We start from the raw sequence: 27,768 nt of genomic DNA, 5'->3' as shown, positions 1-27,768 counted from the left end.
GCTGTAATGTTAGGAGGGCACCGTGGCTGTAATATTAGGAGGGCACCGTGACTGTAATATTAGGAGGGCACCGTGGCTGTAATGTTATTAGGGCACCGTGGCTGTAATGTTGTTAGGAGGGCACATGGCTGTAATGTTAGGAGGGCACCGTGGCTGTAATGTTAGGAGAGCACCGTGGCTATAAATTCTCCAAGCTAATAAATACAGTATGGAAGCCATTGAGATAGGACCCCTTAAGGGGACAAAACAGATTGTGTAAAAAACATCTCAGATTTATGAAGTTTTATCTATGAATAAGATAGATGATTGGTAGATAAAATATAGATAAATGATAGATAATAGATAGTTAATAGATATTAGATGGATAGATAATATATATTAGATGGATAGATGATAGATAATATAAATTAGATGGATAGATGATAGATAGATGATAGATAGATATTAGATGGATAGATAATAGATATTTTGCTGAGTGCACCGTGTGTAATCCTGTTTCTTGTTTCTCTATAGCAGTCATATAATAAATGCCGTTTTCACCGGGAGGAAGAGACGTGATATGATTAGTAGATTATCTGAGAGATGACACTGATGATACATAATATTGGTGTCATGTCATCGCTGACTGACGTTTCACTACACGCAGTTCCTGATATCATATTGCACTCAGCAGATATTTTCCTGTGTGCCGCCATGTAGTGATCATACATAAAGATGATGGCGCCGAGCATCCAGAATTCGTTAGCTTGTTTTGACTCTGTTCACACTGCTAAAATAAGGCTCTCTGCAGGTGACAATATATAAAACCTTCCTGCTAGAGTGCGGCATGCACAATCCTCTGCTGTCCTAAAGTTGCAGGAAGGGAAGCAGATCCATGTTTCTTTACCTTTTGCCATTCACCTCACTGTAAATCACTATAGTCATTACCTCTGGCTGGAATGGCTGATAACAGGGAACACATGCTGAAGCAAAGATCAGGCAGGCTATGAGCGATAAAACATTTTTTTTCTCCTATCAGCTGTGTTGGAGCTTCTCCCCAGTGCAAATTATTTTTTTTTTTTTGCTGAGATCCCTCCTGCCAGTCATAAGAAATCTGGAGTGGAAGCCAGATGCAAATCAGGCTGTTAGTTCACTGGGGGTTTGTCAGTTTTCTTAGAAAAAGCAGGATACATGCATTGACACACCCCCAGTGCACTTCCAGCCTGATTTGCATATGGCTTCTACACTAGATTTCTTATGACTGGAGCATCAGCTCTCTGCAAAAAATGGACAAGCACCTATATAACCGTACCACTACTGCCATAAAACTGTGCAGACAGGTTCTCTTTAAGCATCTTAATAGTGGCACTGGCAGAACAAACTACCCAGGGCAGCATATGGGAGGTGGCACTAACAGAACATAATATATAGGGCACTGTCTAGGAGGTGGCACTAACAGACAATACTACACAGGGCACTATATTGGAGGTGGCACTAACAGTCCATACTACACAGGGCACTATATTGGAGGTGACACTAACAGGCCATACTACACAGGGCACTATATTGGGAGGTGACACTAACAGGCCATACTACACAGGGCACTATATTGGAGGTGACACTAACAGGCCATACTACACAGGGCACTATATGGGAGGTGGCACTAATGGGCCATACTACACAGGGCACTGTATGGGGAGGTGGCACTAACAGGCCATACTACACAGTGCACTATAGGGGAGGTGGCACTAACAGGCCATACTACACAGTGCACTATAGGGGAGGTGGCACTAACAGGCCATACTACACAGGGCACTGTATGGGAGGTGGCACTAACAGGCCATACTACACAGTGCACTATATGGGAGGTGGCACTAACAGGCCATACTACACAGGGCACTGTATGGGAGGTGGCACTAACAGGCCATACTACACAGGGCACTATATGGGAGGTGGCACTAGCAGGTCATACTACACAGGGCACTATATTGGAGGTAGCACTAACAGACCATACTACACAGGGCACTGTATGGGAGGTGGCACTAACAGACCATACTACACAGGGCACTATATGGGAGGTGGCACTAGCAGGTCATACTACACAGTCCACTATATGGGAGGTGGCACTAACAGACCATACTACACAGGGCACTATATTGGAGGTAGCACTAACAGACCATACTACACAGGGCACTGTATGGGAGGTGGCACTAATAGGCCATACTACACAGGGCACTATATGGGAGGTGGCACTAACAGGCCATACTACACAGGGCACTGTATGGGAGGTGGCACTAACAGGCCATACTACACAGGGCACTATATGGGAGGTGGCACTAACAGGCCATACTACACAGGGCACTGTATGGGAGGTGGCACTAACAGGCCATACTACACAGGGCACTATATTGGAGGTAGCACTAACAGGCCATACTACACAGGGCACTATATGGGAGGTGGCACTAACAGGCCATACTACACAGGGCACTATATGGGAGGTGGCACTAATGGGCCATACTACACAGGGCACTGTATGGGGAGGTGGCACTAACAGGCCATACTACACAGGGCACTATATTGGAGGTGGCACTAACAGGCCATACTACACAGGGCACTATATGGGAGGTGGCACTAACAGGCCATACTACACAGGGCACTATATGGGAGGTGGCACTAACAGACCATACTACACAGGGCACTATATTGGAGGTAGCACTAACAGACCATACTACACAGGGCACTATATGGGAGGTGGCACTAACAGGCCATACTACACAGGGCACTATGGGAGGTGGCACTAACAGGCCATACTACACAGGGCACTGTATGGGAGGTGGCACTAACAGACCATACTACACAGGGCACTGTATGGGAGGTGGCGCTAACAGGCCATACTACACAGGGCACTATATTGGAGGTAGCACTAACAGACCATAAAACACAGGGCACTATATGGGAGGTGGCACTAACAGGCCATACTACACAGTCCACTATATGGGAGGTGGCACTAATAGACCATGCTACACAGGGCACTATATTGGAGGTGGAACTAACAGGCCATACTACACAGGGCACTGTATGGGAGGTGGCAGTAACAGGCCATACTACACAGGGCACTGTATGGGAGGTGGCACTAACAGGCCATACTACACAGGGCACTGTATGGGAGGTGGCACTAACAGGCCATACTACACAGGGCACTATATGGGAGGTGGCACTAACAGGCCATACTACACAGGGCACTGTATGGGAGGTGGCACTAACAGGCCATACTACACAGGGCACTGTATGGGAGGTGGCACTAACGGGCTATACTACACAGGGCACTATATGGGAGGTGGCAGTAACGGGCCATACTACATAGGGCACTATATGGGAGGTGGCACTAACAGGCCATACTACACAGTCCACTATATGGGAGGTGGCACTAACGGGCCATACTACACAGGGCACTGTATGGGAGGTGGCACTAACAGGCCATACTGCACAGGGCACTGTATGGGAGGTGGAACTAACAGGCCCTACTACACAGGGCACTATATGGGAGGTGGCACTAACAGGCCATACTACACAGGGCACTATATGGGAGGTGGCACTAACAGGCCATACTACACAGGGCACTGTATGGGAGGTGGCACTAACAGGCCATACTACACAGGGCACTATATTGGAGGTAGCACTAACAGACCATACTACACAGGGCACTGTATGGGAGGTGGCACTAACAGGCCATACTACACAGGGCACTAAATGGAAGGTGGCACTAACAGACCATACTACACAGGGCACTGTATGGGAGGTGGCACTAACAGGCCATACTACACAGGGCACTGTATGGGAGGTGGCACTAACAGGCCATACTACACAGGGCACTATATTGGAGGTAGCACTAACAGACCATAAAACACAGGGCACTATATGGGAGGTGGCACTAACAGGCCATACTACACAGTCCACTATATGGGAGGTGGCACTAACAGACCATACTACACAGGGCACTATATTGGAGGTGGCACTAACAGGCCATACTACACAGGGCACTATATGGGAGGTGGCAGTAACAGACCATACTACACAGTCCACTATATGGGAGGTGGCACTAACAGACCATACTACAAAGGGCACTATATGGGAGGTGGCACTAACAGGCCATTCTACACAGTCCACTATATGGGAGGTGGCACTAACAGACCATACTACACAGGGCACTATATTGGAGGTGGCACTAACAGGCCATACTACACAGGGCACTGTATGGGAGGTGGCAGTAACAGGCCATACTACACAGGGCACTGTATGGGAGGTGGCAGTAACAGGCCATACTACACAGGGCACTGTATTGGAGGTGGTACTAACAGGCCATACTACACAGGGCACTGTATGGGAGGTTGCACTAACAGGCCATACTACACAGGGCACTTTATAGGAGGTGGCACTAACAAGCCATACTACACGGCACTATATGGGAGGTGGCACTAACAGGCCATACTACACAGGGCACTATATGGGAGGTGGCACTAACAGGCCATACTACACAGGGCACTGTATGGGAGGTGGCACTAACGGGCCATACTACACAGGGCACTGTATGGGAGGTGGCACTAACGGGCCATACTACACAGGGCACTATATGGGAGGTGGCACTAACGGGCCATACTACACAGGGCACTATATGGGAGGTGGCACTAACGGGCCATACTACACAGGGCACTATATGGGAGGTGGCACTAACGGGCCATACTACACAGTCCACTATATGGGAGGTGGCACTAACGGGCCATACTACACAGGGCACTGTATGGGAGGTGGCACTAACGGGCCATACTACACAGGGCACTGTATGGGAGGTGGCACTAACGGGCCATACTACACAGGGCACTGTATGGGAGGTGGCACTAACAGGCCATACTACACAGGGCACTATATGGGAGGTGGCACTAACAGGCCATACTACACAGGGCACTGTATGGGAGGTGGCACTAACAGGCCATACTACACAGGGCACTATATGGGAGGTGGCACTAACAGGCCATACTACACAGGGCACTATATTTGAGGTGGCACTAAAAGGCCATACTACACAGGGCACTGTATGGGAGGTGGCACTAACAGTCCATACTACACAGGGCACTATATGGGAGGTGGCACTAACAGGCCATACTACACAGGGCACTATATTTGAGGTGGCACTAAAAGGCCATACTACACAGGGCACTGTATGGGAGGTGGCACTAACAGTCCATACTACACAGGGCACTATATGGGAGGTGGCACTAACAGGCCATACTACACAGGGCACTGTATGGGAGGTGGCACTAACAGGCCATACTACACAGGGCACCTTTCCACGTACGTCCGGCCTCATAGCCTCTCACTAGATATTAAATGTATATTTAACCGTTTATGGCTTGCCGGTCGCCAGAACACTTCTCCTTTATGTGAACCTGACAGCACTTTGCACCTCTGTCCTCACGTCCATTTAGCAATAAGTCAGGTTTCTCAACACATGGTCCTTCCCCACCAGAGCTGAGCTAAGAATGAGGCAGAAGCAGAAATTTGGTGACGAAGGAAACGTTTGTTTTGTTTTTCGTTTTTTCATAAATCCGATGTCCATTTTTCCTGCACTAATACATTGTTGCAAACTCTAGAGATTAGTTTTTATTTTGCTCACAGTCACAGATGATTGTCCAGACTGTAATATAAGCCTAGAAAGCTTCTCCTTTTACTGACGGCATGTGCCAAATTTGCTAAAACAGCAAACGATGATTAATGATACCTGCCCAATTGAAAAGATTTTTTTTTTCTCCCTTTTGCACCTTTTATGAGTAAATGTGACAAGACCCTTTCAATAAGTGTTCATTTTCTCACATTATTACTTCTGTACTGCGTTACAATTTGGGCAAAATTTTGCAAAATGTCAAATGATAAATTGGCTGAAAACTTCTAGATATCGAGAACAAAACCCATATTGTTGAGCAAAGCTAAAAAAAAAATTACCAAGACTGAAAAATAACTAGTGTTACAGTGGCACAAAAGCCATAATGAATTTGACGTCAACATAAAAATGCCTAAAAACGAAACTTTTGCTAAATTTACTAAAAAACAAATTTGTAATAAGGATTAGGACCCGTGTCCTACAACATTCTGGAGCTGTTGGACAGATGACCTCTGGCTCTTATGGCCGGCATCTATGTTACACGGCACATGATGATGGAGAAAGCCCTGAACTGCCATACTTCCTCGTCATTTCATTGCTTCTGCTTTTTTTTTTGCCTGTATGGTTTTACTCTATCCCCCACCCCAAGCCTCGGCTTTCTGCACTACTGCATCCACTTCCTTCCTCGTGCTGCAAGCTTCATATCATCTCCCTTCCCCATGATCAAATGGACTTGACATGACACAAGTAGAAATGGGAAATAGGTTGCAACATAAAGCACAAACGGTCATTGATTGTAAGCCCCATATCAGAACACAGTGTAATCTGCAAGAGTCAAGAATACGACAAGACGTCCGTGTTAGATTGTCAGCTCTTGTGACATATTTTGAGGTGTTCAGTCATTGTACAGGAGGAGGTGAGCTGTGACATCACCTATTGTAAATGGTGGATCCTGTGTTATCTACTGGATATAGAGTTGATATCAGTCATCGTGCAGGAGCAGGTGAGCTGTGACATCACCTATTGTGAATGGTGGATTCGGTGTTTTCTCTCTCTGTATGTTTGTATACAGTATATATGTATGTGTGTGTATGTATATACACTGCTCAAAAAAATAAAGGAAACACTCAATAACACATCCTAGCTCTAAATGAATGAAATATTCTCATTGAATACTTTGTTCTGTACAAAGTTTAATGTGCTGTCAACTTAATCACACAAAAATCATCAATGGAAATCAAATTTTTGAACCAATGGAGGCCTGGATTTGGAGATACCCCCAAAATGAAAGTGGAAACAAGTCAAAATGATGCTCAGTATTGTGTGTGGCCTTCATGTGCCTGTATGACCCGGACACTCTGTGGTGCAACGTGACGTTGATGGATGGAGCGAGACATGATGTCCCAGATGTGTGATTCAGGTCTGGGGATTGGGTGGGCCAGTCCATAGCTTCAATGCCTTCATCTTGCAGGAACTGCTGACACACTCCAGCCACATGAGGTCTGGCATTGTCCTGCATTAGGAGGAACCCAGGGCCAACCGCACCAGCATATGGTCTCACAATAGGTCTGAGGATCTCATCCTGGTACCTAATGGCAGTCAGAGTACCTCTGGCGAGCACATGGAGGGCTGTGTGGCACTCCAAAGAAATGCCACCCCACACCATTACTGACCCACTGCCAAACCGGTCATGCTGAAGGATGTTGCAGGCAGCAGATCGCTCTCCACAGCGTCTCCAGACTCTGTCACATGTGCTGAGTGTGAACTTGCTGCCTACAACATCCTCATGCCAGACCTCATGTGGCTGGAGTGTGTCAGCAGTTCCTGCAAGATGAAGGCATTGAAGCTATGGATTGGACTGCCCGTTCCCCAGACCTGAATCCGATTGAGCACATCTGGGACATCATGTCTCGCTCCATCCACCAATGTCACGTTGCACCACAGGCTGTCCAGGTCATACAGGCACATGGAGGCCACACACAATACTGAGCATCATTTTGACTTGTTTCCACTTTCATTTTGGGGGTCTCTCCAAATCCAGGCCTCCATTGGTTCAAAAATTTGATTTTCATTGATGATTTTTGTGTGATTATGTTGACAGCACATTCAACTTTGTACAGAATAAAGTTTTCAATGAGAATATTTCATTCATTTTGATCTAGGATGTGTTATTATAATAATAATAATAAATTTTATTTTTATAGCGCCGACATATTCCGCAGCACTTTACATTTCAGAGGGGATTTGTACAGACAATAGACATTACAGCATAACAATAATCACATACAGTAGATTATAACAAATACCAAGAGGAGTGAGGGCCCTGCTCGCAAGCTTACAGTCTATGAGGAAAGAGGTAGACACGAAAGGTGGGTGGTAACAGTTGCCCTGATTGTATGGACCAGCCATAATGTTAAGTGTGTAACAGTACAGACACAGAGGGCTAATGGATGCATAAAGCACGTGGGAACATGATGCTGGGAACCTGGTTATGGTAAAACTTTTGGCTCTGCCACACAGGGATAGGTTAGGTTAATGTGTTGAGGCGATAGGCCAGTCTGAATAAATGCGTTTTCAGGACACGCTTAAAATTGTGGGGATTGGGGACTAATCGTATTGACCTGGGAAGTGCATTCCAAAGAATTGGCGCGGCACGTGTAAAGTCTTGGAGACGGGAGTGGGAGGTTCTGACTATTGAGGATACTAACCTCAGGTCATCAGCAGAACGGAGGGCGCGGGTAGGGTGGTATACTGAAACAAGGGAGGAGATGTAGGGTGGTGCTGAGCCATGGAGGGCTTTGTGGGTGAGGGTAATAAGTTTATACTGAATTCTGGAGTGGATGGGTAGCCAGTGTAATGACTGGCACAAGGTAGAGGCATCGGTGTAACGATTGGTGAGGAATATGATCCTGGCTGCAGCATTCAAGACAGATTGGAGAGGGGAGAGTTTTGTAAGAGGGAGACCGATTAGAAGAGAGTTACAATGGTCGAGACGAGAATGAATAAGAGAAACAGTAAGAGTTTTTGCAGAGTCAAAAGTAAGAAAAGGTCGAATTCTAGAAATGTTTTTGAGGTGCAGATGACAAGAGCGAGCCAGTGATCGAATGTGGGGGGCAAAGGAAAGCTCGGAATCAAGTATGACCCCAAGACAGCGGGCATGTTGCTGGGGAGTAATAGTGGAACCACAGACGGAAATGGCAATGTCGGGTGTAGGTACATTAGTAGCGGGAGGAAACACAAGGAGTTCAGTCTTTGACAGGTTCAGTTTCAGATATAGTGAGGACATGATATTAGACACAGCGTTTAGACAATCGCCAGTGTTTTCTAGAAAGGCTGGCGTGATGTCAGGAGAAGAAGCGTATAATTGGGTGTCATCAGCATAGAGATGGTACTGGAAACCAAATCTACTGATTGTTTGACCAATAGGGGCAGTGTACACGGAGAAGAGGAGGGGGCCTAGAACCGATCCTTGAGGAACCCCAACAGTAAGGGGAAGGTGAGAGGAGGAGGAACCGGCAAAAGAAACAGTAAAGGAGCGGTCGGAGAGATAGGAGGAGAACCAGGAGAGAACGGTGTCCTTGAGGCCAATGGAATGGAGCATAGTGAGGAGGAGCTGATGATCCACAGTGTCGAATGCTGCAGAGAGATCCAAGAGAATTAGCATGGAGTAATGACCATTTGATTTAGCTGTTAGCAGATCATTAGAGACTTTAGTGAGGGCAGTTTCAGTGGAGTGTAAAGAGCGGAAACCGGATTGGAGAGGGTCGAGAAGAGAGTTTTCTGAGAGATAGCGGATAAGACGGGAGTGGACCAGGCGTTCCAGGAGTTTAGAGATGAAGGGAAGATTAGAGACAGGTCTATAGTTAGCGGCACAGTTTTGGTCGAGGGATGGTTTTTTAAGTAGTGGATGTATGATGGCATGCTTAAATGAGGAGGGAAAAATACCAGAAGAGAGAGAGAGGTTAAATATTTTAGTTAGGTGAGGGGTGACAGCAGGGGAAAGGGACTGGAGGAGATGTGACGGAAATGGGTCACTGGTGCAAGTAGTTGGGCGAGAAGATGCAAGGAGCCTGCTTACTTCTTCTGTGACTGGTTCAAAATCAGAGAGTGAGTTAGATGCAGTGGGGGAGGGAGGACAGTGCATGGTATGAGGGGATTTGGAGATAATTTCCTGTCGGATCTGGTCAATTTTTTCTTTAAAGTAATTGGCCAGATTGTCAGCTCGGAGCTCCGTGGTTGGGGCCTGTACTCTTGGATTGAGTAGAGAATGAAAAGTGTCAAAGAGACGTTTCGGGTTATTGGACAGTGAGATGATGAGGGTGTTGAAATAGGTTTGTTTGGAGAGGTGAAGGGCAGTGTTGTATGTTCTAAGCATAAACTTAAAATGGATGAAATCTTCGTGTAGATTGGATTTTCTCCACAGACGTTCGGCGCACCTGGAGCACCGCTGCAGGAAACGTGTTTGCACCGTGTGCCAGGGTTGTCGCCGTCTGCGTTGTGGTGTTCTATTTATAGGGGGTGCAAATTCATCCAGGGCAGTTTGAAGTGTTTCATTGTAATGCTTCAATGCAGAATCAGGACATGAGAGGGAGGAGATAGGGGCCAATGAAGACTGCAAGTTCTTCAGAAGTTTCTGGGTGTTAATGGCCTGTATGTTTCTATAAGTCTGGACAGTGGGGGTGACCTGAGCAGCCTGGCAGTTCTTTATAGAGAATGAAAGAAGATTGTGGTCAGAGAGCGGGAGAGGGGAGTTTGCAAAATCATCCACTGCACAAAGCCGAGAGAAGACCAAGTCGAGGGAGTTTCCGTCTTCATGCATTGGAGAATTAGTAAGCTGCGAAAGGCCAAATGAGGAGGTTAGAGATAAAAGGTGAGTAGCAGATGGGGAGAGGGGAAGAGCAATGGGGATGTTGAAATCTCCCATGATGAGGGTAGGGATGTCACAGGAGAGAAAATGTGGAAGCCAAGTGGCAAAATGATCCAGGAACTGATGGGAGGAGCCGGGAGGACGATACACCACCGCCACTCGCATGGAGAAGGGGGTGTAGAGTCTGACGGCATGGACCTCAAAAGAAGGGAAGACAAGTGAGGGTACTTGAGGGATAACCTGAAAGGTACATTTTGGTGATAGGAGCAGACCAACGCCTCCACCAGCTCTATTGTCTGATCTTGGGGTATGAGAGAAGTGTAGCCCCCCGTATGAAAGAGCAGCAGCAGCGGTAGTATCTGACTGCTGGATCCAGGTTTCAGTAAGAGCCAGGAGGTTAAGAGAATTAGAAAGGAAGAAGTCATGAATGAAGGAGAGTTTGTTACACACTGAGCGAGAATTCCAAAGTGCACAATTAAGAGAGACAGATGAAATGCAGGGAATATTAATAAGATTAGAGGGGTTTCTGAGTGTAGCAGTGGGGGGGTTTGACTTTCTATAATATGGGGGACCAGGGTTGGGAGCAATGTCTCCTGCAACTAGGAGGAGGATAGAAAGAGTGAGCAGATGGTTAAGTGATTTGTGAGAGCGTCTCTGGTGTTGAATGGTGGGACTGGCTGGATCTGTGCAATTTAACAATGTGAAAAGAGCATGAGTGCTATACATAGGAGAGGAAAGAAGCGAGGGGCCAATATGGATGGAGTGTGGAGAGTTAATGCCAGGGCGGTGGATGTGTGTGAATGCAGCGGCCAGGATAAAAATTACACAAATGCATATGGTATATATTTGTTGTACTTCAAATGTACAGGGAGTAGATGTATATAAATGTCTTACCTGTCTCCTGCCCAACTGCCATGTTATAACTGCCAGAAGTACTTTGTTACATGTACTTCATTACATGTGCATAAATGCCACCCCTGCATAAATACTCCCCCTAGCTAGGTCTGAATATATAGGAGGTTAAGGCTAAGTTTTTTTTGTTTTTTTTTGTGGCTCTCTCTGCTCGTTAATCAATCACACTAAATTGAGACACCAGGACCCAATAAAATGTTGTGGTCAAATAAACACATGTCCAGCACTACATGGATCATAAAGCACTTTGAAAAGTTTCTTGACCTCACAACATAAGGGGACAAGCAGAGTAAGTTGAAAAAACTATATACCAGATATAAGCTTGCAGAGTTGAAAACACATAGATAGCATTCAGGATTAACTGCTTGCTGACATTGAATGGAGACACAGGAGTGGATTCAGAGCAGAGATTGGAAATTGAGATATTATAGAATATCTCATATAGAATATAGAATAGAGATATTGAGTGTTCGCTTTATTTTTTTGAGCAGTGTGTGTGTATATATGTATATATACTATGTGTATGTATATATATATATATATATATATATATATATATATATATATATTACCTGTTGGCTTTCATTGTATTCCTGTCTTTGATGACAATGAACTGACTGTTGAGAAGTGATTTGTTCAGAACAGTAGGTGTTATTATGAGGCTTAACAGATGGAGTGAAAACAGAAATATGCAGCTTTTTCTCTTTCTAGTGACAAGAACCATTAAAAAAGCACTAAAAATTCTTTAAAAATTATGGCTAATATAACTTGATCTAGGACACTCTGCCTTAAAAGTGCATTGCAGCATTACGAAAAAAAAAAAACCCTTCTACGTTCTGACAAAAGGAGGAAATTGGGTAATGGCCGTAATGTCAAGTTCATTATGTTGCAGCTGCTGCGGACGGCGCCTCTTACTGTCGGCTGCCAATCTCGTAGAAAAAAAAGTGTACTTCTTGGAATCATTTTTACACTGAATACTAAGGTGATGTACTTACATAGTTTTGTGGTTGTGGCATTTTTTTTTTTATTTTTTTTTTTTACAAAAACTTGGAATGACTGTAAAGTGAACACAGCCTAAAACTACGTGCAAAGATGTTCTGAACTGATCTAGAAAATAGTGGATGTGATCCTTGTATTATCTACATAGCGGCCAAACATTGTATTTCAGGCTAAGGGCCCATGCATGTAAGGGCTCATTCACACGTCTGAGTTTTCAGCATACGAAAAAAATGAACCGATTATTCTGATCAGAGCATAATCAATGATCATTCCTTACATCTCTATAGTTCGGTACTTACCAGTCTTTAAACTTTTTGTCTTTTATTTCGTAGAATCTTACTTGTCAGGGTAATTTTTCTCCCTGTACGGCTCACCCATCTGTGTTTCCTATGTTGGATATTTATTTCCACTTTCTCTATTTTAATAACATTTATTAATAAATATTTATATTATTCTTGTATGATTTTGTCCTAGCACTGTAGTTTTGATAAAATCACAGATCTATCTGCTGCCAATCTAGCAATTCTTTCAAAGCTGAGCTTTGTATAGCCCCGCCCACAATGCTGTACATAGCCAGAAAGCTGCCAATCAGTGGTGAGGGGCGTGGCTGGACTACCTGGCAGCAGGTTTACTTGTCTCCTAATGATAATCTCCTGCTGACAAGACAGTGATTTTATCAAAACTACAGTAAGCAGCCCAGTGAGTGATACATCGCTGGAATCAGGGTCTCTTCCTCTATATTTTGCAAAAACTTGATGACAGATTCCTTTTGCTGTATATTATAAAGTGATGCATCTTCTACCCTAGTTTTGCTCTACGACGGGCTGGCGCACTGGCCGTTTGGGGCCCCATGACACAGTAATTTTCACCATATTGACTAATAGAAATAAATATAGCTAAATAGAGTTGCGTGGGCAGAACAGGATGACTCAACGACCTATATTTATTACTGGTTTGTGCACTTAGGTGGAAATGCTGGCCGTGTGTTTTTTTCATGATAAGTGATTACATTGTCGCCTGACGTTTCATGGTTTTTCATTTTCACTCTACGCATTTTCGATCTCCTTTATTGTATCGACATGTTGTTACTATATTAGTAAAATCCTGGTATCCCAACAGCCGCTTTTCTTCTTTGCTGTGCTTACTACCGATGCCTCTACCTTGTGCCAGTCATTACACTGGCTACCCATCCACTCCAGAATTCAGTATAAACTTATTACCCTCACCCACAAAGCCCTCCATGGCTCAGCACCACCCTACATCTCCTCCCTTGTTTCAGTATACCACCCTACCCGCGCCCTCCGTTCTGCTGATGACCTGAGGTTAGTATCCTCAATAGTCAGAACCTCCCACTCCCGTCTCCAAGACTTTACACGTGCCGCGCCAATTCTTTGGAATGCACTTCCAGGTCAATACGATTAGTCCCCAATCCCCACAATTTTAAGCGTGTCCTGAAAACGCATTTATTCAGACTGGCCTATCGCCTCAACACATTAACCTAACCTATCCCTGTGTGGCAGAGCCAAAAGTTTTACCATAACCAGGTTCCCAGCATCATGTTCCCACATGCTTTATGCATCCATTAGCCCTTTGTGTCTGTACTGTTACACACTTAACATTATGGCTGGTCCATACAATCAGGGCAACTGTTACCACCCACCTTTCGTGTCTACCTCTTTCCTCATAGACTGTAAGCTTGCGAGCAGGGCCCTCATTCCTCTTGGTATTTGTTATAATCTACTGTATGTGATTATTGTTATGCTGTAATGTCTATTGTCTGTACAAATCCCCTCTGAAATGTAAAGTGCTGCGGAATATGTCGGCGCTATAAAAATAAAATTTATTATTATTATTATTACTAAGAGGTTCCGAAGCAGCTGAGCTTTTCATTAGGCTCATTTCGCCAGCGTTACGCTCTGCAGTTTGTACCCTGAGATGGATGTCATGCCCGCTCCGTCCTGCACGTTCCTTCCTGCACGCTCCATCCTGCACATTCCTTCCTGCACGCTCCTTCCTGCACGCTCCGTCCTGCACGCTCCTTCCTGCACGCTCCGTCATGCACGCTCCGTCCTGCACGTTGCTTCCTGCACGTTGCTTCCTGCACGTTGCTTCCTGCACGCTCCGTCCTGCACGTTCCTTCCTGCACGCTCCGTCCTGCACGTTCCTTCCTGCCCGCTCCGTCCTGCTCCCTGATAAGCATTTATACATGCACTAGTAAGCGCTAACTGACATTACTTGATGTCATTTCTAGCCACATAGCTGTAGTAGGTCACAATGGTGGGATCAGCGGCGAAGTTGCACAATGGCCGCTCAAAACAGCTACGTCTGGATAGAAAGTTCTAGCTCCACTTTGACGCTGATTTGTATGAACAAATAGGTGACAGCTTAAAGGGGACAACGCAATGGATCCCATCTCCTCCAGGAATGGACGATGGCCACGCATGCGCTAATTTCTTCTTTCACTTCTATGTGAGTTCTTAAAATTACCGAGTACACGCTGCTATACATAATCACAATCCCACCACGAGCTCCGCAGGAAGACTGTGTAAAAAGCCCACCATACAGGAAGACAGCGCAGACCAAATGATAAAGTGGACGCAAGCATTCACATGAACCTTCCTTTGCAATCATCAGCTCGTATAAACATGCCGTCAGTCAGCCAACAAGTCAGAAGTGAGCAGAGCCGGATAACCCTTATAAATCGTTATGGTGGGCAGCACATCACTCTGTGCTGCCGACAACATGCATGCTGTATGGGGACGGAATGATGGTATTACTGATTGTTTTATCCCCGTACAGTTTGTGTTGGCCCATGTGAACAGGACAATAAACCAGTGCCAATTTAATTTTATGCAGCGAGTCTGCGCTCATGTCCTTAAGGCTCTGACGTATGCCGCTGTATAATATGCGTATGCTTTAGGTTCAGCGCATATGCTTAGAAAACGTAAAGTCCTAACATGGCAAGGGCAAATGTCATCCATAGGGTACGATAAAAAACATATACAGTACCACTTGGTTTTTGGGGTGTTTTTTTTTTTTTTTTTGCAGTGGCGGACAGTAATGGAAAGTATAGCAACACTGGCATAATTAGATATACCTGTATGGGGAATGCCACAAACTCTTATGTCCTCCAACGGCCACAGGGAGATTTTTAATTGCTATTTGTTCCTCTTAACCCTTGCTAGGAGACCTGTTTCTTCGTGCACCATTTGTCATAAAAAAAAGGAAATTTTCCTGAAATGTTACCTCTTTTGCTTCATTCATGACATTTCTCAGTCCTGTAGTGCTGAAAGTTTACTGAAATATGTTGCAGAATCTATACTTTTAGAAAAGGTAGTAACATCATGAAATTCTAGGCACAGACGTAAAATAGGATTGCATATGGCAGACTCTACGTTCTCGAGAGTGGTGGGCTCTTCTGTGTGCCACGATTAGGTCTTCTGGTAAAGGTGATGAAACTTCTCTGGTCCATAGAGCAAGGCTAACTTGATCATAAACTACAATTATTGGTCACCACCACCTGTCTAAGATTTAGCAACTTTGTGGCCCCGCTGAAATAAAAGGGTTGTTCCATCTGGACAATCCTTAGAATGAAACCATTAGGTTTCTGTCCTCCGTGTGGCTGCTGATTTGGCCAACAGTTTCTATGAAGAGTGGCAGTGGCTTCTTGCTTATGTTGCTCCTGGTGAAGTGTAGCGAAACATGGCACCTGTTGCTTGCCTCATGTTTCACTGACTTCTATGTGTTTATAGTAAGTGTGTCTGCTGACATACGCCCTCTCACTATACTACGGTATTTGTCTGCCTTCATGGCTCTACTATTTCAAGGTACTGCCCACACACTCGGTTCTGCTATGCTAAGGAGCCTATTTACCAACATGGCTTTAAAGTTTCAAGGTGCTGTTCACACACAGTTCCTCTATACCAAAGTGACTGCCTACATGGCTCAGTTATTTCAAGGTGCTGTTCACTGACAGCTTATCTCTATCCAGGTGACCTTATGCCTGTATGGCTCAGTGTTTCAAGGTTCTGTTTGCATACCTGTCTCTGCTGTACTGCGGTGCCTGACTACATAGACTGCTCTGTTGATTCAAGCTGCTGCCTGCATACAGTACTTCGCTTTGCTGTACGATGGCTCTACTGTTTCAAGGTGCTGTCCAAACACTCGGCTCTACTATACTAAGGAATCTATCTACCAACATGGCTCGACAGTTTCAAGGTTCTGTTCACACACAGCTCTGCTATATCATGTGACCGGTCTACCTACATGGCTTGAATGTTTCATTGTGCTGCCTGCACACTCTTCTTTTCTGTACTAACGTACCTGACTATATACATAGCTCTGCTGATTCAAGGTGCTTGTCCGTACATCCAACATGTCAAGCTCCACCTGATATACCGCATGTCCTGTTCCACTGTTTCACGTGTAGTCCAGCATATCCGTTCCACTCCATGTGTCGACTTGCTAATCCAGCTCTGCTATTCCACGTGCTGTCTGGTTGTCCTGTTCAGCCATATGACTTAGTAAATCCACCTCACCAGGTGAGTCATAACAGCGCCGATTTAGATCGGTAAACTAGGACATTATCCGCTTTCTTCTCTGATTTATCAAGGGGGATCATAAAACCCATCTTTGAAATCCATAGGCCTCAGTAGGGCAACCCCAGCAAGACTTGATGGAGGAAAATTCCATGGTCTTTGAGGCATTGTCTCTCAGAAATGGTAAGTTTTTGATCCTTGGAGACATTCAAGATAACCCAAATACTAAAACAAGTCTTGAAAAAGACGGACATCAAGCATTTAGTCCAGACCGTTACCGTTGTATCACAGTCTTGGATCAAGATGTGAAGTGATCATTTGACATTGACCCAATTGTGGTCCAGCAATGTCCACTTGCTTTCTAGAAATGATACCCACCTACTATTCTGGGAAAACCGGTTGGACGTGGCTGAGCTGTGCTCATTTTAAGTGATTTTCTTTTCCTCGTTTTTACCCTTTTTACAAATGTCTTCTAGGACAAGAATGTTCCTTACAGGAAGCAGAAGAGCATTTTGGCTAATCGAGTCAGAACAGAAATTGTGTAAGGCCAAAGTATTGTGAAGTACCCAAGGCTTATATATATGTTCACGTGGTGTTTTCTTGATGTCGGTGTACCCACTGGGTTTGTCAAGTAAAAGACGCTTCAGATAAACGTCAGCGTGCGCCTGAAAAAGACGCAGTGTGCACATACCCTACAAAATATCTTTTTGTGGGTAGCCATGCAAACAGAACCCCTCTTCACGGTCAGGGCTAGTTTATAGGTCCTGCAGTGGTTGGTACACTGACATGAATGGCCCATGGAGCTGGGCACTCTGGTAAGCGTTAGTAACTTAGTTGGACCATTTGTACCTTTGGTTTAAAGGTAGCCATCACTATCCAGACAATATTTCTCCTACACTGACCATCCCTCAGTGATATCAGCTTATCTTTGGGGTCTCCAAGTACAAACAGGGTTGTCCTAGTGACACAGCCTCACTCCGCTCCCATCCTTGGGGTATGTGCACATATTAAAGGGATTGCTTGGGACTTTAACATTGATGGCCTGTCCTTGGGATAGGTCATCAATGTTTGAGCGGTGGTGGTGCAACACTCGCCGATCAGCTATTCCCAGTGTCAACCAGAACTGCCCAGTTGCACAGCTCCGTCAACTATATAGTGGTTGCGGCCTGAGACTGTTCAAATCTATAGGGGGGTGGATGTGCAGTTCTCGGTCACGGCCACTATTCTGTCGATGGACCTGTGTCGTGTAGCTCCGTGACTGAGCAATTCCAGCCACCGACATCATTGGAAACAGCTGATCGGGGATACCCCACCAATCGGACATTGATGACTTATCCTGTATAAATGTCTCAGACAACCCCTTTAAGTATTTGCCGCAGTCATTTTTGCTCCAAAAACGTGTCTTTTAGCATGAAAAAAGCTGCTGAAAATAATTTTCCAATTAATTTGTAAGACTGAAAAATGCTGCAAAAAGCGCTGAAAGAATTGATGTGCTGCGGATGTGAAATCACGTCAAATCTGCAAGGAAAAATTAAGCAGAGTGTGCCTGAAGCTTCAGAAATGTCATTCACTTTGCTGAGACAATAAAACGCCGCGGTTTTTTTTTCACTGTAAAATTGCAACCTGTGAATAAGCGTTTACAGTCCACACAATTCCCAAAAACATGAGACATGTTGAATTTTCAGTGTTGAGTCAATTGTTCCCAGGGGATAAGCCACCACCAATGATGTCTGTCAATGGCGAACTTCCTTCTCCTTATTCAGAACACATGCACGCTCGGTCAAGCTGAGTGTGCATATGCATGACAGTGGGTTCGGGGGGAAATAGCTTGATTAGATGAGCTTTAGTCTTACCGTGTTTTCAGGTTCCGTTTCTGAAGTCAATACTGCAGCCATTTCAGCTTTCATACAGGTGCCTAAAAATCACAGGGCCAAATCTGCCCAGTTATGAAGTGGCACCAGATCTGGTAACATATCACTTGATAATTGGGCAGAATTGCCTTTCAGAATTCTGGAATAGATAGGGGACAACTTGGTACCCATGTAGCAGCGTTTATGGTCACCCAGAGGTCGTCAGTCAAACTCCTAATTGCCTAGTTTCTGCCTATACATCCATGCTTTCATTTTGCTACATAACGAGGTAGATTTTTTCGATTCCGTATGAGACAAGAAAGTGGGAACCATACTGGTAGGAAGGTCGGTGAAGTTATAGAAGCGAAAAGAAGATCATTTACAGTTATCTGTGTGACGGACTGACGCAGTTACTTACTTGGGTGCCGTCTGTACAGGTGTTCCTCCTGCCTGGTGTCATCTCTGTCCCAGGAGATCCGTCTTCTTTTTTTTCTGTGCCGTCAGATCTCTTCTTTCTTATACCACCTTGCCCAGAGCGCTGAGAGAAATAATAAAACTCCCTACAGAAAAAAGTTGGGAGACAAAGTTTCAGCAAAGTTTCTGACTGCCCAGAGGCAGAGCACAGGGAGTGGGGGAGTTGTGTGCAATACAAGGAAGTTTCCGAGCCACAGTCATCCAGCCTAACTGTACCCAACAGCGTCCTTCCTGTTTTATCTATATACACGTGTAGTGTGACGCAACTACTGAATATGTAATGACCTCTTAAAGGGGCAGTAACATACTTCCGAGATATTTGCATATTTATATAGATATAGAATGTAGTAAGGCAAGTTTTTCATACCAGACTTTTTTATTAATAATAATATTAATAATTTTATTTCTATAGCGCCAACATATTCTGCAGCACTTTACATTATAGAGGGGATTTGTACAGACAATAGACATTACAGCATAACAATAATCACATAGCTCAAAACAGATACCAAGGGGAGTGAGGGCCCTGCTCGCAAGCTTACAATCTATAGGGAAAAAGGGGAGACACGAAAGGTAGATGGTAACAATTGCTTTTATTGTTTGGACCAGCCATAGTGTAAGAATCGGGTGTTCATGTAATGCTGCATGAACCAGTTAACAGTCTAAATATGTAACAATACAGACACAGAGGGCTATTAAATGCATAAAGCATGTGAGAACATGATGCGAGGAACCTGGTTATGGTAAAAAAAAAAAAAAAATTTGAATGAGCCACACAGGGATATTTAGGTTAATGCATTAAGGCGATAGGCCAGTCTGAACAATGCTTTTTTAGAGCATGCTTAAAACTGTGGGGATTGGGGATTAATCGTATTAACCTGGGTAGTGCATTCCAAAGAATTGGCGCAGCATGTGAAAAGTCTTGGAGACGGGAGTGGGAGGTTCTGATTAATGAGGATGTTAACCTCAGGTCATTAGCAGAACGGAGGGCACGGGTAGGGTGGTAGGCTGAGACGAGGGAGGAGATATAGTGGATGGGTAACCAGTGTAAGGACTGGCACAAGGTAGAGGCATTGGTATAACGATTGGTGAAGAATTTGATCCTAGCTGCAGCATTCCAGGACGTGTTGGAGTGGGGAGAGTTTGGTAAGAGGGAGACCGATTAGTAGAGAGTTACAATAGTCCAGACGAGAGTGAATAAGAGAAACGGTAAGAGTTTTTGCAGAGTCGAAAGTAAGAAAAGGTCGAATTCTAGAAATGTTTTTGAGGTGCAGATAACAAGAGCGAACCAGTGATCGGATGTGGGGGGTGAATGAAAGCTTGGAATCAAGTATGCCCCCAAGACAGCGGGCATGTTGCAGGGGAGTAATGGCGGAACCACACACGGAAATGGCAATGTTGGGTATAGGTAGGTTAGTAGAGGGAGGAAACACGACGAGTTCAGTTTTTGACAGGTTCAGTTTTCAGATAGAGGGAGAACAAGATGTTAGAGACAGCGGTAAGACAATCACTGGCATTTTCCAAAAAGGCAGTCGTGATATCAGGAGAAGTATATAATTGGGTGTCATCAACATAGAGATGGTACTGGAACTCAAATCTACTGATTGTTTGACCAATAGGGGTAGTATTCAAAGAGAAGAGGAGGGGGCCTAGAACCGATCCTTGAAGAACCCCAACAGTAAGGGGAAGATGAGAGGAGGAGGAACCGGCAAAAGATACAGTAAAGGAGCGGTCAGAGCGATAGGAGGAGAACAAGGACAGAACGGTGTAATTGAGGCCAATGGAACGGAGCATAGTGAGGAGGAGCTGATGATCCACAGTGTCGAATGCTGCAGAGAGATCCAAGAGAATTAACATGGAGTAATGACCATTAGATTTAGAAGATCATTAGAGACTTTAGTGAGGGCAGTTTCAGTAGAGTGAATAGAGGGGAAACCGGATTGTAGAGGGTCGAGGAGAGAGTTATCTGAGAGATAGCGGATAAGATGTGAGTGAACCAGGCATTCCAGGAGTTTAGAGATGAAGGGAAGATTAGAGACAGGTCTATAGTTAGCGGCACAGTTTTGGACGAGGGCTGTTTTTTTAAGTAATGGCTGTATGATGGCATGCTTAAATGAGGAGGGAAAGATAACGGAAGAGAGAGAGAGGATAAATATTTTAGTCAGGTGAGTGGTGACAGCAGGGGACAGGGACTGGAGGAGATTTGATGGAATGCGGTCACCTTTGGAAGTGGTAGGGCGAGAAGATGTAGGGAGCCTGCTTACTTCTTCTTCTGTGACTGGTTCAAAATTAGAGAGTGAGCTAGATGCAGTGGGGGAGGAAGTAAGATGCATGGTATGAGGTGATTGGGAGATAATTTCCTGTCGGATATGGTCAATTTTTTCTTTGGAATAATTAGCCAGATCGTCAGCTCGAAGCTCCGTGGTTGGGGCCTGCACTCGGTTGAGTAGGTAATGAAAAGTGTCAAAGAGACGTTTCGGGTTATTGGATAGTGAGGTGATGAGGGTGTTGAAATCGGTTTTTTTTTGAGAGTTGAAGGACAGAGTTGTATGTTTTAAGCATAAACTTATAATGGATGAAATCTTCATGTAGATTGGATTTTCTCCACAGACGTTCGGCGCACCTGGAGCACCGCTGCAGGAAACGTGTTTGCAGGGTGTGCCAGGGTTGTCGCCGTCTGTGTTGTGGTGTTCTATGTATAGGAAGTGCAGTTTCATCCAGGGCATTTTGAAGTGTTTCATTGTAATGCTTCAGTGCAGAATCAGGACTTTTTTTTGTTGTTATTTTGATGCATTATCTAGTATGAATCTTCTGTGTTATCAAAGATCAGCGATTTACCGATATCCACTGTAGACATATAGCGTATACAACTATCAGCCATTACATTAAGGCTGAGTGCACACGTACTTTTTTGCCCTGCGGATTTTTCCGCGCAGAATTGAAGAAATCCGCAGGTCAAATGACCTGCATTTTTCCTGCGGATTTCTTCCATTTTTCACGCGGTTTTCTTGCGGTTTTTGTGCGGTTTTCCCCCTGCGGATTTGGAGACAGGGGAGGTGGAAAACCGCACAAAAGAAGTAACATGCTGCGGATTTTGTACCGCAGGGAAACCGCGCGGAAAATCCGCAGCGTCTGCACAGCGGTTTTTTTTTTTTAATGTAAATGCTACTGTACATCACAATGCGGATATGCAACGTTTCTGCGCGGTAAAATCCGCTGCGGATCCGCTGGAAATCTGCATCATGTGCATTCAGCCTCAACCCAGGTGCATAATATTGTTTAGTTCCATCTCATGCCACAAAAAAAAAAAGCTCTGACCTCATGGAGTCCGCAGGTCCTATGTAGGTGCCCACCATTAACTTTTTAATAATATTCTGTACCTTATCTCTCTTTTGAATGTGGGACCACATGGACTTTCTTTCCCTCCCTTCGGCATTGGTATCCCTGGAAGTCCTCCTTATTGTCCATCCTTGGTAAACTTTTGATAGATACTAGCTATTGTAGACCAAGAACACCCCTCAAGACCTGTTATATAATAAGAACACCACAAAAATTCTACCGTATACTGGGAATATGCCATCAGACACGTCGTATACTGGAAACACTGAAAAAGGCCCACGATGTACGGGGAATACCACACAACACCATCAGTATACCAAGAACATCCCACAAGACCTGCTGTATATTGGGAACACCCTAAAAGATCTGCCGTATACATTGAACATTCCGCAAGACACACTGTATACCTAAACATCCCACAAGACATTCCATATATTAGGAACAATCCACAAGACCTGCTGTATATCAGGAACACCCCACAAAATCTGCCGTATTTCAGAAACACCCCACAAAATCTGCCGTATTTCAGAAACACCCCACAAAATCTGCCGTATTTCAAGAACTCTTGCGCAAGACCTGCTGTATACTGGGAACACCCCACAAAATCTGCCATATTTCAGGAACTCCTCCACAAGACCTGCTGTATTCCAAGAACTCTGCCGCAAGACCTGCTGTTTATAGAAAACACCTCACAAGACCTTCTGCATACTGGAAATACCTCACAAGACTCAAAGTCTAACAATCTACAAGACCTGCTGTATACCAGGAATACACCTGTTGTATACGGGAACGCCCCCACAAAACCTGCTGTATACGGGGAACACCCCACAGGACCTGCCGTATACAGGGGACACCCCACAAGACCTGCTGTATACGGGGGACACCCCACAAGACCTGCTGTATTCCGGGAACACACCACAAAACCTGCCGTATACCGGGAACACACCACAAGACCTGCTGTTTACCAGGAACACCCCACAAGACCTGCTGTATACCAGGAACACCCCACAAGACCTGCTATATATGGAAACATCCCCCATTAACTGCCGAATCCCAGGGACACCCCCATGAGATCTACCATATACCAGGAAAACTCCCCAAGACATGTGGTACAAGAGAACATCCTCATAAACTGAACTGCCATATCCCGGGATAACGCCAATGAGACCTGCCGTGTACCGGGAACACCCCACAAGACCTGCCATATACCAGGAACACCCCACAAGACCTTAGCGATGTCCTGACCATGACATCTAGCCATCACAAATTTGGCCTGGTCAGAGTTGCTCAGATGCTTATACTTGCCCATTTTCCTGCTTCCAATACATCATCTACAAAAACTGACTGCTCCCTTGCTGATCATAAGATAATCCATGGTTCATTTCAATTTATCCGGAATCGATCGGAGTCCAACCTGCAGCTCAGCCCCATTGAAACAGATCAATCTCAGCTTGGGATACCACATTGATGGAAACACCGCTGTACCTGTGCAACGATAAATGGCCCTCCGCACTCCCAGAAGCGTTGTTGTGTCCCATTAGTATTGCTGTGATAAAATCCTTAATATCCTTAAGGATAGGAGATCAGTGTAAATAACTGGTAAACATGGCGTGCTAAAATTATTACTAGACTATAAGAATTTCTGCTTGTGGGATTAAATGAACTGCACACGTATAACCTGGGCTAAGTTCACACTTCTGTTTGCACTGTACATTTAGAGTAACAGTCAAACGGATTTTATGTGCAAAATGCATCTATTGCGTTACTGATCATTGGAAGCAGAGGGGCCTTGTTGATTATTATGGGGTCTATCTGGACTCTGTCATATGTTCATTTTTAGAAAAGGAGCAGCATGCAGCACTGTTTCTTCCGTTCTAAAAACCGAACACCAAACAGAAACCATACAGACCCCATGATAATCAGTGGTGTCCCTCTGCTTCCTTTTGCCTCAGTAATGCAACCGATCTGTGTGCACGTGAGTTCAGTTTGCAGAATGTGCAGATGTGTGATCTCCGCTTTATAATGCGGAGACAAGTGAATGGATCCAGTAGATCGGCAATTCCTTCTCACGCTGCTCACGGTTGCAAATCCATTGGATGAGTTTGAGAATAAAAAATGCAAAATCGAAGGCAAATTTCAGCGCACCCGATATATCGCAATGGACGGCAGCTGGTATTTCAGTGGTGGGTTAATGTCACAGTATCGAGAAAGTGAGTTTCTAAAATAAATCTTTGTGGTTTCAGACACCTGTGCAAGAGTATTTGCATTGCACAGTAATAATTGTAGCAGAACATGTGACACAGACGTCTGGGCAGGATCATGCCTCCCCCTGATATACTATGAGAGGGACTAAGGGGATGCATATAATAGGTTATAGAGGTAAATCGCCTGGTTGCACTATTTTTTTTAACTTGCTGTTTCTTTGTACTCGTGTTGTTGGGATGCATCATATTTGGCCCCAACAGTGAGAACCTTCCCCCATTAATAGGTCATATTTACTATGACTTTCAAGTGCATCTTATAGGGCATCATACAAGGAGCCTATACGATTTGGGTGAAACTTATGCTCAAAAAGTTGAAAAGTGGTCTTCAAGAGAAAGTGGTCTTCTCCACCAAGATGGCCAGTGTTTATGATATACGGTAGAACTTAAAATCTACAAGGACATTTTGGAATAAGGGGTGGCCTTCCAATAAAGGTGATATTTCGGAAAGGTTTTACTCCGAGAATCCAAGAGACAAGCAGTGCAAAGGTATCTGTACAAAACGTGGCTAGAAGGTCCTGGACCCCAATGCGAAGGAGACCTTGTTGTCTCTAATATTTCTTTTTCCACTTTCACCTCCTTGAATCAGATATTTGCAGATCGTAGCTTTTCCATGAATTAGATAGATACAGGTGTGCCAACATGTGGGAGCCGCAGAGTGGTGACGCTGCAGCACGTTTCAGCAGGACCGGTGCAGGTGCGGCTGCTGCATCCAATGCTGACTCCAAGGAGTATACAGTACCTCCGAGCTGCCAGACAGTGCCATAGTGACATCGGCAGAACTCGCTGCCAAATATAAACTCTGAGACGCCGCGGGAAATATTTCAGGACTGAGGCTTTGTTTGTTTTACTGTTTCACCTGTTTTGTTCCAAGATAAGTTCTTTTCTGTGCCGATTATAGCTATTATCTAGATCAACAGCCGTCAACCTCCAGTGACTCATCGGACTACGACTCCAGGCGTACCCTGACTACTACTCCAAGCGTACCCTGACTACTACTCCAGGCGTACCCTGACTACTACTCCATGTGTACCCTGACTACCAGGTACGGATGGGATTGAAATTCAGTCCTGGCATTTGAAATCACACAGGCCCATGCTGTAATTGTCTCCAAGCACCAGATGGGAGATATTACTAATATTATCCTGGATGGAGGAAAGGAATATTTACTACACGACCAATATTTCTAAAGATATGCGTGGCCTGCTGGAGTAAGTGACTATGTCAGCAACTTTGTGCTTCTTCACAACTCTTAATAGAATCACTGTTCTCAAGACACCCATACTGTTAACATTGTAGCAGACAAGGCGGCCCACCACCAGACAGGCCCTTTTGGCATTTGCCAGAATTGCCAGATGGCCAGTCCAGACCTGTCTGACTACTACTCAGGAGGCTCAAAATGAACACATAGACGAGAGTTATGCAGCAGGGCAGGAGGTCAATAAGAAAAATATGTTTCATTTTACTTGTAAGGATTGTGTTCTTTTATTTTTAAGAAAAGATTGGATCTGACATGAAATCATCCCGACCAATATCTAATCGGTGGCCTTAGTACTTGCAATTTATCATGTTGGAAGTTTCAGACCTGATTGGCACTTACAGGAGCTATCAGTCATGTCACCAAATCTGTCTCAGGAAGCTGCTATAAAGCTAATGAGGGGATGGATGTAGGTGGATTCTATACAAAGGTTACCTATACATCTACATTCCTCCATCATCCAGCACATACAGTATATGACTGCGTGAGAATATTATAACCTCAATTTTATAACCTCTCTTCTATAACATGCATATGGCCAGTCCCCTTCCTTTTTGGAATCACATCAGAGACAACTGCTATTAGGTTCTTATGCACTTCTCCAGTGGATCTACCCAGAATATCACTAAGACGTATCTTGATAAATTACAATTTATGTCATTATTTCTTTATTTCACCATGTCCATGTAAGAATTAAACATAAAATATTACAGTGCTGACACCTAGCGAACAAGAAAAGTTAAATGTTATCTGTTCCTTGCAACAAATGAACTGAGCGGTGACAGAATGATCGCTTTTTTTGCTGCCTTTCAAAGCAGAGTTAGGGTGCTGGAGGGGTCTGGAAAGGCACGGCTGGCTCCAGGTTTTTGTGGGCCTCGGGCAAAAGAGTCTCAGTGGGCCCTTTTAACACATACCACGATTCATGATGCACAGATATGACAGAGAAATATAGGTATAGTACAATGCCAATGATTTCACTTACTTGTTACATTACATGAGTGATATCAATAGCTCAGAAACCGGACAGTTTATTCCTCCATACAGTATTATGGGCACCACTTAGTGCTCCATACAGAATATTTAGCCCCATATATTGCTTCATATAGAATAATGAGCCCCATATAATGCTCCATACAGAATGAGCCCCACATAGTGCTCCAAACAGAATGAGCCCCATATAATGCTCCATATAGAATAATGATCCCCATATATTGCTCCAACCAGAATAATGAGCCCCAGATAATGCTCCATGCAGTATAATGAGCTCCATATATTGCATCATACAGAACAATGTGCCCCATCTAGTGCTCCATACAGAAGAGTGGGCCCCATATAGTGCTCCATACAGTATAATGGACCCCATATAATGCTCCATACAGAATAAGGAGCCCCATGTATTGCTTCATACAGTATTATGGGCACCACATAGTGCTCCATACATAATAATGAACTCTGTATAATGCTCCATACAATTTTCTGGGCACCACATAGTGCTCTATACAGAATGAGACCCATATAATGCTCCATACAGCATTATGGGCACCACATAGTGCTCCATACAAAATAATGAGCCCCATATAATGCTCCATACAGAATAATGAGCCCCATATAATGCTCCATACAGAATAATGTGCC

General features: G+C 44.6%; 1 protein-coding gene across 2 annotated transcripts in view; it reads right to left on the bottom strand.

The window, feature by feature from the left end:
* The window catches only part of PLCG2 (phospholipase C gamma 2), a 121,904-nt gene extending 102,411 nt beyond the window's left edge, over positions 1-19,493 (bottom strand). For both annotated transcript variants that reach the window (XM_073584981.1, XM_073584990.1), the window contains exon 1: positions 19,220-19,493. The gene's annotated coding sequence lies outside the window, so the exon portion shown is untranslated. The remainder of the gene's footprint in view (positions 1-19,219) is intronic.
* Between the last annotated feature and the right edge of the window lie 8,275 nt (positions 19,494-27,768).

This window comes from Dendrobates tinctorius, unplaced genomic scaffold, assembly GCF_039654945.1.
Source record: "Dendrobates tinctorius isolate UK_male_01 unplaced genomic scaffold, ASM3965494v1 ptg000009l, whole genome shotgun sequence".
Classification (NCBI taxonomy): Eukaryota; Metazoa; Chordata; class Amphibia; order Anura; family Dendrobatidae; genus Dendrobates; species Dendrobates tinctorius.
This window is presented reverse-complemented; position numbering and strand designations above follow the sequence as displayed.